The following is a 16733-nucleotide window of genomic DNA, read 5'->3' on the forward strand; positions in this document are numbered from 1 at the left end:
GCATCCACACTGGCACACATATTGTCACAATATTTAATTTAATAATTTAAATAATTATTAAATAATAATTAAATAATAATAATTAATAATAATAATTAAATAATAATTTAATAATTGTCACACATATTGTCACAATATTGCCACATATTGTCACAATGATTTATTCTACTTTTTTAATAGATGTGTGATGATATACCATTGTGCTATTAATTTCCATTTCCCTGATGGCTCATGGTGTTGAACATTTTTTGTGTGTATTTATCTACCATTTGTATATCCTTTTCTGTGAAATATCACTTCAAATATTTTGGCATTTTCTAATTGGATTATTTTTTCCTACTTTTTTTTTAAACTGTTGCATTTAAGAATACTTTAGATGTTTTAGATAAAGTTCCTTGTCTGATATGTGGATTCAAAATACTTTCTCCTACTCTGTAACTTATTTTTCATCACCTAGCAGGGTTTTCCTCCATTTTTGGCCAACTTGTGGCTTGTGGAAGTTCCTGGGGCAGGGATCATATTTGAGCTACAGTTGCAACCTATGCCACAGCTGCAGCAATGCCGAATCTTTTAACCCACTGTGCAGGGCCAGGAATTGAACCTATATCCTGATGCTGCACAAATGCCACCAACCCCATTATACCACAGCAGGAACTCCCTAGAAGGGACCTTTTAAGGGCAAATGCTTTAAATTGTGAATTACCCTTTTTGGATTTATTTTTCTTTTGTGGATATTGTTTTTGGTGTCAAGTAAAGAGCTGTTCAATAAACCTAGTGCCAGAAGATTTCCTCCTATATAGTCTTTTAAAACTGCCATAGTTTTGCATTTTTTATTTTTTAAATTTTTACACAAATTTTTTATACTTTTATTTGCATTTATTTTTTTGCGGAATTTATTCCTGGGGCATAAGTTTGGTTTCTTCAGTTTCTTCCGGGATATCTTCTGACTTAGGAACAATCTGCTCTTTCTCAGTAAGGATCATCTCAATGTGACAAGGAGAACGGATGTAAGGGTTGAACTGATCACGAGCTCTATAAGGGCTCCTGGGGGCTCTGTTCACCTTGATATGCTCAATGATCAGAGACTCTACATCTATGCCCTTAATTCAGCATTACTCTCTTCATTTTTGAGAATGTGCAATAAAAATTCAGCACTCTTTTTGGGCCACCAACCCTATGCCCAGCCCCACTCTTTTCCCTGGGCACGCCTACCAACTCCACCATTGTAACAGCAGAATGGTACACATTTCTTTTATAAAGTGACATCCTTCAAATACTTGGTGGATCTTCAGATATGCATACCATTAGTGGCCTGGGCAGTTTCACGAGTGTTCTTAAGGTGAATACAAAGATTTTAACCTCTTGATTTGCATGATTTTGTAGGGTTTTATGGGTCAAGTGAATAACGAACCATTTTTAGAGGTCACCTCAGGCTACTTAAGGGAAAATGAAGCTTTTGCGTAATTTTTAAAGGTTATTTTCCATTTATAGTTATTACAAAATATTGGTGATATTCCCAGTGTTGTTCAAAACATCCTTGAGCCTATCTTACATCCGATAGTATGTACCTTCCACTCTCCCACCCCTATAGTGCCCCCCACTACCACTGGTAACCACTAGTTTGTTCTCTATATCTGTGAGTTTGTTTCTTTTTTTGTTATTTTACTAGTCTATTGTATTTTTTAGATTCCACATATGTGATATCATACTGTATTTGTTTTTCTCTGTCTGATATGTCATTTCGCATAATGTCCTCCAGGTCCATCCATGTTACTGCAAATTGCAAAATTCCATTCATTCTTATGGCTGAGTAGTAACCCATTGTTTATATATATCAACTTTTCTTTATACTTTCATCTATTTTTGGACACTTAGGTGGCTTCTATATTTTTGTAATTGTAAATAATGTTTTCATGAACATTGTGGTGCATATATTTTTTTCAAATTCGTGGTTTTTAGTTTGTATTTCTGTTTGTTTCTTTTTTTTTCTGATATATATAGACAGGAGAGGAGTGGAATTGCTGGGTCATATGTTAGTTCTATTTTTTTGTTTGTTTGTTTTTACAGAACTCCCTACCATTTCTCAAAGTGCTGGTAATAATTTACATTCCCAACAAGAGTGTACAAGTATTTATTTTTCTCCACATCCTCCATATTTGTTATTTGTTTTCTTTTTGATGATATCCATTCTGACAGGTGTAGAGGTAATATCTTATTGTGGTTTTTATCTGCATTTCCCTGGCCATTAGCAATGTTGAGCATCTTTTCATGTATTTGTTGGTCATCTGCACTTCCTCTTTGGAAAAATGTCTATTCATATCTTCTACCCACTTTTTAATTGAGTTGTTTGTTTTATTGATGTTGAGCTGTATGAGCCATTCTACTTTTTGAATGTTAACCCTTTATCAGTCTTATCATTACAGGCCAATGTAACTGATGAACATAAATGCAAAAATCTTCATCTATCTTCATCTAAGTATTAACAGAATGAACCAAAAATACATTATAAGGATTATAAATCATGATAAAGTGGGATTTATCCAAAGGGGCAAAAATTTTTCAATACTTGCAAATCAATCTATGTGATACACCACAGTAACAAATTGAAGAATAAAAACAATACAATCATCTCAATAGATGCAGAAAAAGCTTTGACAAAATTTGACACCCATTTATGATTAAAAAAAAACTCTCCAGAAAGTGGTCATAAAGGAAACATAACTCAATATAATAAAGGCCATGTATAACAAACCCACAGATAACATCACATGCAATGATGAAAATCTGAAAGCATTACCTGTAAGATTATTAAAAAGACAAAGATTCCTACTCTCAACAATTTTATTCAACATAGTATTAGAAGTCATAACCACAGCAATTAGAGAAGAAAAACAAGTAAAAGGAATTCAAATTGGAAAAGAAATAAAACTCACTGTTTGCAGATGACATGATACTGTACATAGAAAATCCTAGACATTACCAGAAAACTACTAGAGCACATCAATGAGCTCATTAAATTTGTAGGATACTAAATTAAGATACAGAAATTTGTTGCATTTATGTATACTAACAATGAACTATTAGAAAGAAAAATTAAGGGAGCAATCTTATTTTCCATTGCATTAAAGAAGAGTAAAGTACATAGGAATAAACCTATTTAAGAAGGTAAAAGATCTGTTCTTAGAAAACTATAAGACATTGAAGAAAGCAATTGAAAACAATACAAACAGATGGAAAGACACAGCATGTTCTTGGACTGGAAGAAGTAAAGTTGTTAAAATGACCATATTACCCAAGGCAACCTACAGAATCAATGCAATCTCTGTCAAAATATCAATGACAATTTTTATGGAACTAGAACAAATAATTTTAAAATCAGTATGAAAATACAAAAGACCCAAATAACCAAAACACCATGAGAAAGGAACTGAAAGAACCACACTCCCTGACTTTAGACTATACTACAAAACTATAGTAATCAAAGGAGTATGGAATTGCCAGAAAAACAGAAATATAGATCAGTTGAAGAACATAGAAAGCCCAGAAGTAAATCCACATATGAATGATCATTTAATCTATAATAATGGAGGTAAGAACATACAATATATAAAAGAGTCTCAATTCATTCAGATCATCTTTGATTTCTTTCAGAGTTCTATAGTTTACTTCACATAGATCCTATACCTATTTTTTTAGATTGATTCCTAAGTACTTCATTTTTAGTACTAATTTAAATGCTATTGTGTTTTTAACTTCCAATTGAATACAGGAAAGCAATCATGTTTTATATATTAAATTTCTTTTTATAATAATTTTATTTTTCCCTTACAGTTGGTTTACAGTGTTCTGTCAATTTTCTACTGTGTAGCAGTGACCCAGTCAAACACACACACACACACACACACACACATATATATATATATATATATATATATATATATACACATTCTTTTTCTCACATTATCCTCCATCACAAGTGACTAGACATAGTTCCCAGTGCTATACAGCAGGATCTCATTGCTTATCCATTCCAAAGGCAATCATTTGCATCTATTAACTCCAGATTCTCGGTCCATCCCACTCCCTCCCCCTCTCCCCCAGCAACCACAAATCTGTTCTCCAAGCCCATAAGTTTCTTTTCGGTGGAAAGGTTCATCTGTGCCATATATTAGATTCCAGATATGTGTTATTATATGGTGCTTGTCTTTCTCTTTCTGACTTACTTCACTTAGTATGAGAGTCTCTAGTTCCATCCATGTTGCTCCAATAGGCATTATTTTGTTCTTTTTATGGCTGAGTAGTATTCTATTGCGTATACATACCACACCTTCCTTATCCAATGATCTGTCAGTGGACATTTATGTTGTTTCCATGTCTTGGCTATTGTGAATAGTGCTGCAGTGAACATATGGGTGCATGTGTCTTTTTCAAGGAAAGTTTTGTCTGTATATATGCCCAAGAGTGGGATTTCTGGGTCATATGGTATTTCTATATTTAGTTTTCTGAGGTACTTCCATAATGTTTTCCATAGTGGTTGTACCAATTTACAATCCTACCAGCAGTGTTGAAGGGTACCCTTTACTCCACACCCTCTCCAGCATTTGTCATCTGCATACTTACTAATGTTGGCCATTCTGACATGTGTGAGGTGGTACCTCTGTATATTAATTTTTGATCCAACATCCTTGTTGTAATGGCTTATTATTTTCAGGAGTCTTTTGCCAATTATTTGGAATTTTCTATAAAGATGTCATATCATTTATGAACAAAGATTTATTTATTTCCTTCAAATTTGTATATCTTTTATTTTCTTTTCTGGTCTTATTGCATTAGCTATGGTTAATGCTAATGCCAATAAAATGTTGAGTAGAAATGTTGACAAGGGGACATATTTTCCTTGTTTACAAGCTCACCATTAAGTATGATTGAGCTATAGGTTTTTTCTAGATATTCTTAAACAAGTTGAGAAAGTTTCCCTCATGTGATTTTTCTTCTTTAGCCTAATGTGTAATGGATTATAATTACTCACTTTTGAGTTTTGAACTAGTGTGACTACCTGAAATACATCCCAAGGAGTCAGTTAAAAAGCAGTGCCAGACACATAACTTACATCCTTCACAAATATTAATTCATAGTGTACCATAGACATGAATAGAAAATGCAAAACTATAAAACTCCTAGAGATAACAGAGGAGAAAAATCTAGATAGACTTGAGCATGGCAATTGAAAAAGATATGAGTCTTTTAAGAAAATAATGATCAAGTTAGAATTCACTAATTTAAAAAAAAATCTTATCTACAAGAACATTATGGGAGATAATGAGAAGAATGTATATATATTATGCCTGGGTCACTTTACTGTACAGAAGAAATAGGCACAACACTGTAAATCAACTATACTTCAATGAAAATAAAATAAATTCAAATATAAAAAATCTTATCTACAAAATACACTGTGAGAAGAATGAAAAGCAAGACACAGTCTAGGAGAAAATATTTGTAAAATATATGGCTGATAAAACTTTTATCCAAAATGATCCTAAATTACAAAGAATTCTTAAAACTCAACAATTAAAAAATAAACAACCCAGTTAAAAATAGAAAAAAAATCAATTATTTTGGACTAATACCCAGAAATGGAATTGCTGGATCTTATGATAGTTCTATTTTTAAATTTTTAAGGAACATCCATATGGTTTTACATTTTGCATTCCCACCAACAGTGTGAAAATGTTCCAATTTCTCTACATTCTTTCCAACACTTATGTCTTGTTTTGTTGATAATAGTCATCCTGACAATTGTGGGGTGATATCTCACTATAGCTTTGATTTGAATTTCCCTAAAGATTACCAATGTTGACCATTAACCATTTGCATGTCTTTTTTTTGAGAAATATCTATTCAAGTCCTTTGCACATTTTAATTGGGTCACTAGTTTTGTTTTCACTATTCAGTTGCAGGAGTTCTTCAAATATTTTGGAAATTAACATCTTACCAGAAATATGGTTTGCAAATATTTTCTCTTATATAGAAGAGATAGCACAACCATATTCACCGAGGCGCTATTCACAATAACCAATATGTACAAAAACCTAGTCCATCAATAGATGAGTAGATTTAAAAAATGTAGTATATATATATATATATATATATACAATGGAACACTATTCATCCTTTAAGATAAGGAAGAAAATTTGTAATATGTGACATGAGTGAATCTTGACATTATGCTGAGTGAAGCCAATTGTGGAAAGATAAATATTGCATTATTCCATTTTTATGAGGTAGCTAAAAATAATTCAATTCATAGAATTAAAGAGTAGAATAATGGTTTCGAGAGTCCAGAGAGAAAGGGAAATGGAGAGTTAATTATCAACAAACATAAAGTTTCAGTCAAGAAAGATGAATAAGCCCTAGAGATCTACTGTATAGCATTATATCTGTAGGCAATAAGAATATGCTGTAAGCTTTAAAGTTTAAGAGAGTAGATCATATAATGTGTACTTTTTTAATGAAAAAAAAATGGGCAAAAAAATGTGAATAGACACCTCACCAAAGATGATTTAGAGATGGCAAATATGCATAAAATGGTGCTCAACAGAATATGTCATTTGGGGATTTCAAATTAAAATAATAATAAGATATCACTATACACCTATTAGACTAGTGAAAATCCAAAATATGGACAATAAAAGATGCCGACAAAGACATGGAGCAATAGGAACTATCATTCATTTCTTATGAGAATGCAAAAATAAAACAATCTTTGGAAGACAGTTTGGTAATTTCTTACAAAATGAAACATATTCTTAACATAGAATCCAGCAACTGGGCTCCTTGATATATATCCAAATGAAGTGAAAATTTACATCCACTCAAAAACTCACACATAGATATTTATATATGTTTTATTAATAATTTCTAAAACTTGGAACAACCAAGATGTCCTTCAGTAGGCAGTTGGATAAACTACAGTACATCTAGACAATTGAATATCATTGTCAGTATTATAAAATAAATGAGATTTCAAGATATGGAAGAGCCTTAAAAATATATTATGAAGTAAAAGAAGACTGAAAAGTCTGTATTTTGCATGATTATGTCTATATGAAATTCTGGTAAAGCAAAAATATGGAGACAGTAAAGATACCAGTGATTGTCAGTGTATGGACAAGAGGATAGGATACATAGGCAAAGCAAGTACAATGAAACTATTATATATGAAATTGTAATGGTACATGAGTAATATTACCAAACTCTTAGAAGGTACACCACCAAGGATGAACCATAATGTAAACTATGGTCTTTGGTTGATAATGATATGTCAGTGTTGCTTCATCAATTGTTACCATGCACCACACTGGTGCAGTATATATATTTTTTTTTGCATGAGATAATACTTTATTAGGAACTCATTAAAATTTTCCTACAATGAAGATAGTGTTTAATCATTTAATGGCAAAATTGCCTCAGTTCCTTGACATAATCATGGGCTTAACAGCTTGGAATAATTTTATTTACTCACAATGTATTTAAGACTCTTATTTTGCAGTTTTAATTATAAACAGTATCACTTAAAATGTGACTAAAGTACAGTCACATGAGAATGTACAGAACATATAGACTGCATTATCTCTGAAACAAACATTTTGAGAAAAAAAAAAAAAAACCTTTGAAATATTTTCCCTTAGTGACATGGAATCTTTGGTAGGTTCTCTTTTTTTTTATTTATGATTTTTATTTTTTCCTGTATAGTTGATTTACAGTGTTCTGTGAAATTCTTGTGTACAGCAAAGTGACCCATTGATACAAGTATATATATATATATATATATATACATATATATATATATATATATATTATTTTTCTCACATTATCCTCCATCATGTTCCATCACAAGTGACTACCTGTAGTTCCCTGTGCTTAACAGCAGGATCTTACTGCTTATCCATTCCAAATGCAATAGTTTTCATCCATTAATCTCAGACTCCCAGTCTATCCCACTCCCTCACCTTCTCCCTTGGCAACCACAAGTCTGTTCTCCAAGTCCATAAGTTTCTTTTCGGTGGAAAGGTTCATCTGTGCCATATATTAGATTCCAGATATGTGTTATTATATGGTGCTTGTCTTTCTCTTTCTGACTTACTTCACTTAGTATGAGAGTCTCTAGCTCCATCCATGTTGCTCCAATAGGCATTATTTTGTTCTTTTTATGGCTGAGTAGTATTATATTGTGTATACATACTACATCTTCTTAATTCATTCATCTGGATGGACATTTATGTTGTTTCCATGTCTTGGCTATTGTGAATAGTGCTGCAGTAAACACAGGGATGCATGTATCTTTTTCAGCAAAAGTTTTGTCTAGATATATGCCCAAGAGTGGGATTTCTGTATCATATAGTAGTTCTATATTTAGTTTTCTGAGGTACCTCCATACAGTTTTCCATAGTGGTTGTACCAATTTACACTCCCACCAACAGGGTAGGAGGGTTCCTTCTTCTACACACCCTCTCCAGCATTTGTTATCTGTTGACTTGTTAATGATGGCCATTCTAACTGTTGTGAGGAAATGAGAGCAAAAATAAACCAATGGGACCTCATCAAACTGACAAGCTTCTGCACAGCAAAGGAAACCAAAAAGAAAACCAAGCAAAAAGACAACTTCCAGAATGGGAGAAAAGTTTCAAATAATGCAACTGACAAGGGCTTAAAAGGGCTTAATCTCTAAAATATACAAACAACTTATACAACTCAACAGCAAAAAAGCCAACAACCCAATGGAAAAATGGACAAAAGACCTGAATAGACATTTCTCCAAGGAAGATATACAGATGGCCAAAAAGTACATGAAATAATGCTCAACATCCCTGATTATTAGAGAAATGCAAATCAAAAGTACCATGAGATACCACCTCACACCATTAGGAATGGCCATCATTAATAAATCCACAAATACAAATGTTGGAGGGGGTGTGGGGAAAAGGGAACCCTTCTGCACTTCTGGTGGGAATGTAAGCTGGTACAGCCACTAAGGAGAACAGTACGGAGGTACCTTTGAAATCTATACATAGAACTGCCATATGACCCCACAATCCCACTCTTGGGCATATATCTGGACAAAACTTTCCTTGAAAAAGACACATGCACCTGCATGTTCATTGCAGCAATATTCGCAATAGCCAAGACATGGAAACAACCCAAATGTTCATCGACAGACGATTGTATTAGGAAGATGTGGTATATATACACAATGGAATACTACTCAGCCATAAAAAATTAAAAAATAATGCCATTTGGAGCAACATGGATGGAGCTAGAGACTCTCATCCTGAGTGAAATAAGTCAGAAAGAGAAAGATAAATACCATATGATATCACTCATGACTGGAATCTAATATACAGCACAAATGAACTTTTCCACAGAAAAGAAAATCATAGACTTGGAGAATAGACTTGTGCCTGACTGCAGGGAGAGTTAGGGAGTGGGAGGAATCGGGAGCTTGGGGTTAATGGATGCAAACTATTGCTCTTGGAATGGATTTACAATGAGATCCCGCTGTGTAGCATTGACAATTATGTCTAGATACTTACATCGCAACACAACAATGGGAAGAAAAAGTATGTATACATGTATGTGTAACTTGGTCCTCATGCTGTACGGTGGTAAAAAATAAATAAATAAATAAATACAATATACAAACAACTTGTACAACTCAACAACAAATAAATAAACAATTGAAAAATGGGCAAATACCTGAATAGACATTTCTCCAAAGAACATATACTGATGGCCAAACATGCACATGAAAAAATGCTCAACATCATTGATCATTAGAAAAATGGTGCAGTATATTGATCTGGGAGGCTATGTTTGAAGTGAGCTAGAGTGTGGTACTCTGCATTTTCCATTAAATTTTTCTGTGAGTCTAAAACTTCTCTAAAATAAAGTCTATTAATTTTTCTGTAAAGTTCATAAATGTAACTAGCTGCTACCTTTTGCCTCGATGGATTGATTTCCAAGGCAACAAACACATTGCAATAAAGTAGAAAGATTCACTTTTTACCAAGTCCCCGAGTATCAGGAGAACAGGGAAGATAGGTTTTGCGGAAGTGGCTGATTTCATTTGTGATAGTGGGATAGTATAATTTATAGTTAGCCTCTAAAAGAACTTTCCTTAAAAGCACACAAAATATTTGTTTACTAGAAGCCTGCTTCAGAATACAATTCGATGTTGGAGTACATTGTATGAGTTGATAAAAATAAAAGTAAAATTATTTAGGTTTTCATTTTTCAGATATGAGATTCCCTTAGTATTAATTTACTCACACCCGGTCATTATAATGTTTTCTTCACAGAAAGAAAAATGTGTTATTATTGTCTGTGTATTTACAAACAAAAAATACACATCCCTTAGAGCAGAAGTTGTACTAAAACTGTTGTAAGGGAAAGAAGATATCCATTTTATATTACTCGTATCAGAACATATATTGGGCCTCTAGTTGCAAGAAATAAAGAAATTGACTGCTTGGTGACACCTGTGTTACAAGAAGCTCAACATTTTCATGATTTAACACATGTAAATGTTCGAGACCTTGAAAAGAGATTTGGAATAACATGGGCTAAAGCTAAGACAATTGTCCATCAATGTCCTGCATGTCAAATTATTAACAATCCTTCTCAATCTGAGCCTGGAGTTAACCCTAGGGGACTTGTCCCAAATGCTCTCTGGCAAATGGATGTTACTCATTCATCTTTTGGAAAACTGTCATTTATTCATGTATGTATTGACACTTACTCTAAATTTATTTGGGCTACTGCTCAACCTGGTGAATCTGCTAAACATGTTATTCATCATTTATATGCTTGTTTTGCAGTTATGGGCCTGCCACAAGGAATTAAAACTGATAATGGTCCAGCTTATATCAGTTCTCAACTTAAAATATTCCTGGATACATGGCATATTGCTCACTTTACTGGTCTCCCTTACAACCCCCAAGGACAGGCTATTGTGGAATGAGCCAATTTATATGTAAAACAGGCTCTTCAAAAACAAAAAGGGGGTGACACAGAAATAGTTGTCACAACAAACACTTTTAAACAAAATCTTATTCACTTTAAATTTTTTAAATTTGTCCTCTGATGAAGAAAAACTGGCTGCAGAGAGACATTTTAATATAGAACAAAATAAGATTAACTTTCCTCAGGCTGAACAGCCCTTGATTTGGTGGCAGGATCCATTAACAAACTTCTGGTCTCCAGGAAAACTTATCACGTGGGGCAGGGGATATGCTTTTATTTCACCAGGTCATGGATTTCATCAAGAAGAATCAAACCATATCATGAGCAAGCCTGTGAAGCATCCCTCAACTCCAGACCCCAGAAGGAGGATGATAAGGGCTCATCTTCCCACTTGGGGTCAGATCAAACATCTAACCCAAGAAGCTGAAAATCTACTAAGAGAAGGAAAGCCTCTCACTCCAAATAATTTGGTCCTGGCTCTCTTTACTTTGGTTTCCATCGCAGTGAGTATTCTCACAACTGGCATAGAAATCATTTTATTACTTGTATAGAAGAGGGATTAAAAGCGTCATGAGTAAAACCTATTAAAAACTATCAGAGGTTTACTAGGGGAACAAGAGAGTCCATCAGCTTTCTTAGAAAGACTCAGAAAGGCATTGAAAAAACATACAAAGGAACCCAGAAACAATGGAGGGCTGAATAATTATTAAGGATAAATTCATAGCTCAGTCGGTGCCAGATATATGGAGAAAGCTCCAAAAATTGGCTTTTGGCCCTGGTCAGGATCTGGAGCACCTCCTCAGAGTATGTTATAATCAGGGCCAGGAAGAATGAAAGGAGAACAAGAAGAGAGACTGAGAAAAGGCTGAGGCTCTAGTTATGGCGCTGCAGGGAGTCAACCTGGGAGTTTCCAAGGTGAGAGGACTAGGGCAGAGACCTATGCCTGGAGCATGTTTCCTCTGTGCAAAAGAGGGATCCTTTAAATGGGAATGCCCCAAGACTCAGAGATTGCTGGAAGAGGGATTGCCCCTGAAGACGAAGGTCTCTGTGGTTGACCCCTCAGGCCCAGGATCAAGACTGACAGGATGTTTCCATAATGGCTCCTGTCCTTATCACCACTCAGGAGCCCTGGGTGACTCTAAATGTAGGAATATGGAGCCACTTTTCAGTCCTCCTCTCCAATCCTGGGCCCCTCTCTCATGAATCTGCCACATTTATATTTCTGACAAGCCAGTTACAAAATTCTTTATACAACTTTTGAGTTGTGACTGGGAATCCATTTTCTTTTCTCAATACCTTTCTGATTGTTTCAGAGTCCAACTCCTCTTTTAGAAAGAGATTTTGTGAGAGGTTAAAGCCTCAATGCACATGCAAATGGAGCCTAATTAAGGTTTATGCCTGCTTTTAATATGGACACTGAGAAGAGAATTTTGTGCATGTGGGGACTGTTCAGAATATGTTTGAGTAAGTTAACTTTAAAAGTAAGGTGGTGCCATAAATCATACTGTTCACAAGGACATAAGGTAGCTTTCAATCACATGCCGACTAAGGCATACAAATATTTCATAACCAGCCAGAGAAATCAGAAAAATCATATGAGTTACCTGTGCTATTATAAAATCTAAATGTTGTATTCCTGATTGTTCACAGAATGTGTCTAATTCCCTGCTAGATCTTCAACAGTAGATTCATGAGCTGTCCAATCCAGCTCCAGCTTTTGGAGCTGCCCTGTGGAACCAGATGACCTCCTTCTCCTGGTGAAAATGTATCTTTGAGGTCCAAAGCAATGTATCAAAGCCCACTTGACCATTCCGTGAGTGGAGTCCTAACTGCTTTCCCTAACGATGCCCCTTTTCAGCAGGAAGAAGATAGAGCGGTCGTTACCCCTTTTCCCACAGTTAGAGTCTCCAACTCAAAGGGAGGTAATTAAGGCAGATTTTTAACTCAGGTAGTCAGCGTAGGGATATGGGCTTTGATACATTCTTTGTGGCTATTTATTAACATTTGGAAACTGAGGGTGGCATGGCAACCCCAGCTGCTATAAAGGTTGCAGGTATTTCCCCATGGATCCATCACATCAGAGTGAAGAAGGCTGTATCTGCTGCTGACATGGACACCCGGGAGGCTGTACAGCAACTCAAGAATCTCCTCATGGTCAAGTTCCAGAGACTCCCTTCACCATCGTCAGAGATCCCTAAGCCTTGGCTCTGGCCACCCCTGGAAGCTGATGTACAAAGCGAGTGATTTAAGAAGTAATGAAAAAAGAAGTTGCAAGATCTATTTTTGTCTTCCCACAAAAATAATAAGGGGGAGATGTGCAGACGTTTCTTTGAAAAGCTTCTTTACTTTATCCCATCTTCTTGCCTTACTTTATATCCCATCTTCCTGCTTGGAAAAACAGTCACAGTGCTGGTAAATGACTTAAGCTTTAGAACTGTTATGTGCCTAGAGGTCAGAGTAAGAGCTTAACCTTTTACCATGTAAGTGGCTTTTAAAATAGTAAAAGAACTTATATAATAGTAAACAAACCCTATATCATCCACCCATAGCCACTCCTCACTTGATCTCATCTAAAGAGCACAAAAAAAGCAGTGTGGTTTCTTGAGGCAGGGCTCTTGGTCCCCGAGACCTTGAGTCCCCTGGTTCCCACCTTTACTTAAGATAAATGTCTCTGTGTCTTGTTTTATGTTAACTTTTTCCTTAAGTTCCACAGTACCCGTTCTTCAGCCCCATCCTGCTGAGCTGGCCTCGGCAAGAGGTGCCCAACGTGGCGACCACAAATAATTTGGTCCTAGCTCTTCTTACTTTGGTTCCTATAGCAGTGAGTATTCTCACATTGGCATACAAAACTGGTTTTTCACTGGTTTTTCTTCCTCTCGCAATCCTCAAAAATTAACATTACACCTTTAATAAGATCAGAACTTTTTTTTTTTTTTTTTACAAATAATCCCCTTTTTCAGGATCTCAAGTCTCTTGGTGTAAAGATATCACATAATATGGAAAGAAATATATGTTCAGTAAAAATGTTCAAGTTCACAGTTGTATGACAATAGCTTCTTGCCAACAAAATGGTGAATAAAAAACACTTAGTTGTGGTTAAAATACTCAGAGTTGAAAACAATGTTTCTTTAAGATGAGTATACATTCAGGCTTTATAATTATCCTTTATCTTCATATTATATTAGGTCCAAAAGTTTATTTGGAGTCAGAAAATGATGGTTACTCTTCCTGCTTCTTAACAGTACTATGGCAAGATATAGAAATTATAATTTCTTAAAAAACATAGCTTTTTTTATTCTACATTAAAGAAAGAAATAAGACACTCAGAGAGTGATACCCACAAGACTTTTCCTTTCAAGCCAAATAAATTACACTAAATACTACAATTAGTAGTAGCTGCCTATAGCACTTTGCTTACAAATATAATGAAACCAGGTCCAGGCTCATGGACATGGTTGTTTAGCATTTTCACTCATATATAAGAAAGCATTAACTATAAATATGTGTTGATCCTGCATGAATTTTTCTCAATTCAATCCAATAAAGGTCATTTCAACTCTATCCAAATGAATAAGAAAAGTGATGTTTTCAGTACAGAATTTAAAAGTCATTCACAAGGATCTCATATCTCAAGCAGAAAAGAAGTCCAAGACCCCAAAAGAAGTAAAGGATGTATAAGAAAGAAAGAACATGGTCAAATGATAAAAAATAGATTGGAAGATAGTTAAAAGATGAGAAGGAAGTTATTTAAAGGGGCCAAAACTGGAGTAGAGAATTTTTTTTTTTTTTTTTTTTTGCCACACCTGGGGCATGGCAGAAGTTCCCAGGTCAGAAATGGAACCTGCATCAGAACAGCAAACCAAGTCGCAGCAGGGACAACACTGGATCCTTAACCAATCTTGAAATAATTGAATTAAACTAGGCCTTGAAGAAGTGTTTATAAAGGCAGAGAGAAGACAGGAAAAATAAATGTAAAAAATGGAAAATGAATAAGTAACAAACGCTAGATGCTATTTCCTTTTTATACCTTTCTGAGGCTGCCTAAGTAGAAACGATTGAATTCAAAAGTGAATATTCTTTCATTCAGAGGCTTCTTCTTTTGTTTTGTTTTATTTGTTTTGCTTTTTGGTTTTTACATCTTTAGTTATTTTTCCAAGTGTAGCAATTGTATAGTACTTACAATTAGAGTAGATGTAATAATTCAGTAATGCAATTACTGAAGAGAGGAAGGGGAAAGATGAGAAGGAGGATTCTTATAAAACATATAGAAAAATTTTCAAAAGGTTCGTCTATGAAATAAATAAAAAGACATTATAAAGTAATTTAAAACATTTTATTCCTATTTCCTTATGATAGTTATTTATATAATTATTATTTTATTTTAACTTCTCTGCAATTCTTCTAAGAACTCAGTTTGTGAAAAAGTCTAATAGAGATATAGCATATTTAATGATTGACCTATATTTTCCATGGCTAGTAAACTATACTAAGAACTTAATCAATTATAAACATACACTGCTTTCAATATGACCGCATCCTTTCTCACTCAGCAGCTATTCTGGGAAGCTGAAATGACTTCTTATCTGGGACCTAAAGATCTCCTTCAGTGTAATAATTTCTCATTATATCTATCAACATAAATTTCACTTAAGTATTTTATAAGTTTTTAAAATAGATGCTCATTTGAAAATGTTTATGGTGGTCTCTTTTATTTTAATATAGACTGTGCTAGTCAGCACTGCACTATTAACTGCTATCACAGCACCCAGTTTAGTATCTCTTATATGGATCTTGTCACAATTTGAAATTAATTTCTTCGTTTTGTTTAATTTTTTTTTCTCTAGGATATTCCCCTCTCAGGAATGTAAGAACTATTATGCATAGCAGGCACCGGGTATATCTTGTTCATCATTCTATCCCCAGCACCAAAGTATCTGGCACATAGGGGACCCTCAAAAACTGCATTTTATTGAAGTAAATAGCTAATCCACATATAGTCCTTAAAATATATCTGGATGCCATCATATATCAAATGTCTTAAAAACTGGATAACTTCTTGAAACAATTTATAAAGAAAAATAAATGTGGAGGGGGGGCAGAGAAAGGGGAGAGTTGAGGCAAACACAAAATGCCTAGCAGTCAAATTGAAACAGAGAGCTCACTTAAGTTGATGAATAATGTATCCAAACATTCTAAAGGTCATTTCAATATTATTGGAGCCACAAATAGGTAAATAAATTAACCAAGAGAAATGTCCCCTCATTATTAATGAATGATTTTTAGTCTTTGTAGTAAATCAGTTTCAAGAATGTTTCAGCAGCTAAAGTCTAGTATTAAGACTTACATGTATTATAAAAAGAAATGAGAGAATAATTGGAATCATAAGCAGGATTCTTAACAGTAATAATTCCAGGACTCTTATATCCTTTGAAATTTTGTGGTAGGTTTATCCCTTCTATCTAAATATAAATATTCCAAAAAGGACTGTATTTCTGATGGAAAAGTGTTAGATCTTAGGTGTTGCTCCAAGTCAATGCATAATTATTTTGATTACACTATAAATCAAAAAGTAAGCATTACTGATGACTCTTTATTGAGGAAAATCAAAGTAATTAGAATGTGTATCTTCTCTCCAGATCAGATGAATTAGTTTAAGCCTTGGAGTTTCTGCAAGTTTTTATGCTGTCAGATACTAATCTGTCATTTAGGCT

At 34.3% G+C, this 16733-nt stretch overlaps 1 pseudogene; it reads right to left on the bottom strand.

Moving 5' to 3' along the window:
- Positions 1 to 1414, bottom strand: part of LOC100519070 — an 82126-nt pseudogene extending 80712 nt beyond the window's left edge.

The sequence above is a fragment of the Sus scrofa genome, chromosome X (assembly GCF_000003025.6).
Source record: "Sus scrofa isolate TJ Tabasco breed Duroc chromosome X, Sscrofa11.1, whole genome shotgun sequence".
In the NCBI taxonomy this organism is placed as follows: domain Eukaryota; kingdom Metazoa; phylum Chordata; class Mammalia; order Artiodactyla; family Suidae; genus Sus; species Sus scrofa.